Source organism: Triticum dicoccoides, unplaced genomic scaffold (assembly GCF_002162155.2).
Source record: "Triticum dicoccoides isolate Atlit2015 ecotype Zavitan unplaced genomic scaffold, WEW_v2.0 scaffold32181, whole genome shotgun sequence".
NCBI lineage: Eukaryota > Viridiplantae > Streptophyta > Magnoliopsida > Poales > Poaceae > Triticum > Triticum dicoccoides.
The window spans coordinates 1,041-2,642 of record NW_021263171.1 but is presented as its reverse complement, the minus strand read 5'-3'; the positions used below and the strand labels follow the sequence as shown (position 1 = coordinate 2,642).

At 42.6% G+C, this 1,602-nt stretch overlaps 1 pseudogene; it reads right to left on the bottom strand.

Moving 5' to 3' along the window:
- Positions 1 to 217: 217 nt before the first annotated feature.
- On the bottom strand, positions 218 to 712 carry LOC119345870 (annotated as a pseudogene).
- Positions 713 to 1,602: the final 890 nt, after the last annotated feature.

The following is a 1,602-nucleotide window of genomic DNA, read 5'->3' as shown; positions in this document are numbered from 1 at the left end:
AATAGCCCAAGTACTCCAATGGTGTTCAAAAGAAGCCAAAATAAATACCAGGCTAGATTTCTATCCAATGGTGTTCAAACGAAGCCAAAATAGATACCAGGCTAAATTTCAATATACATCCTGGCAATAGTTTTTACGAAATAAAACAGCTAAAACAATCAAAAGCACCCTACTGCCTGTTGTTGAGATGAAACAAAGAGGGTTGCTAATCAAGCAATCAATCAACACAGATGGAATCAACCAGCTTGTTTGTTTCCTTGCTGACTTCAAAGTTTTCGATCTATAGATGGTGTCACATCCTGGGGAACTTTCCAGCAGCTGCATGCGGTTCATACCAACGGTTGGAACACCACCGTCCCTAGATCTTGTTGCACCTTCTTTAACACCACAACGAAGTTCTCAGCTCCATCCACGTCTCTTTCTTCGCAAAGTAGCCTATATTTCCAAGGCCTTGGCCACGTCATGCAGTCGCACCCAGATCAGCAGTTCCTACCGCTGATGTGTCCCTTCTTGATTGCACAGTCGGCGCACCAATGAGCATTCTTGAGATCCCCTACCTTGAGGTACTACTCCATAAAAATCCCCCACATCTTCGAGTTAAGTCTTCCTCCGAGCACCTTGGCACGCTTCCTGAGAGCAACGGCCTTTTCCAGCATACGTACAGTAACATATGTTTTGATCAAAGCACTTGGATGTTTCAGGTTAATCTCCACTAGAATGTGCCACACAAAACATCTCTCATGGACCCATGAACTTTGTGAATATCATCCACGATTTATTATAAAATAATTGATAGTACAAACAAAAAGAGCCGAGATGGTGAATGTGTACCTATAACTAAGAAAAGTGGATTCTTCTACTTTAACATGCATGTCTGTGGGAATCTGAGATTTTTCTGTGTTTCACCTTCCATGATTTGTAAGGTCACTAATTTTTTTGTTAAAGGGTGGATTTTATTGACTCAAAATGAAGCATCAAGAGGATACAAACATAATGATCACACACATGCCCTCTGCATAGCTAGGATGCACACAGCCAATACCAACACACATACACACACACACACAAAAACATGCCAACAAATAGCAAAATCATATAAGAGCAAAGCTATGCATAGGGGAGGTGAAAAGACCAAAATGATCAGATCCACGATCGGCAAACTACAACAATGAATGTATTCGCACCAACCATCTAATTGACACCACGCGAACGACGAGGTTCTTCAAAAGCAATGCCTTCCGGAAGGGAGTGACGCTCTAGCGCCGCCATCACCGGATCCAACCACTCAGGGCCAGAATCGAGGTTTTCACCCTGAAGAATCGGTCTAAAAATATCCAAGCAATGCCTTCAACAAGGTAATGACGTAAAAACATCGTCATTGCCAAGTGTAATCAACTCGGGTCAAACCTAGGCTTTCATCTCGGAGGTCGAGACCGGGTGCTCGAGTAGTACCATCATTTCTAATGTCACTAATTTACAACGATGATAACTACTAGATCTTCGAGGAAGGGGTTTACAAGATCATATTCATCGCTGACCAAACTATCACTCGTGAACAAATATGTTGTTAATGCTTCGGGAACCCAGGTGTTGGGTTTGTAC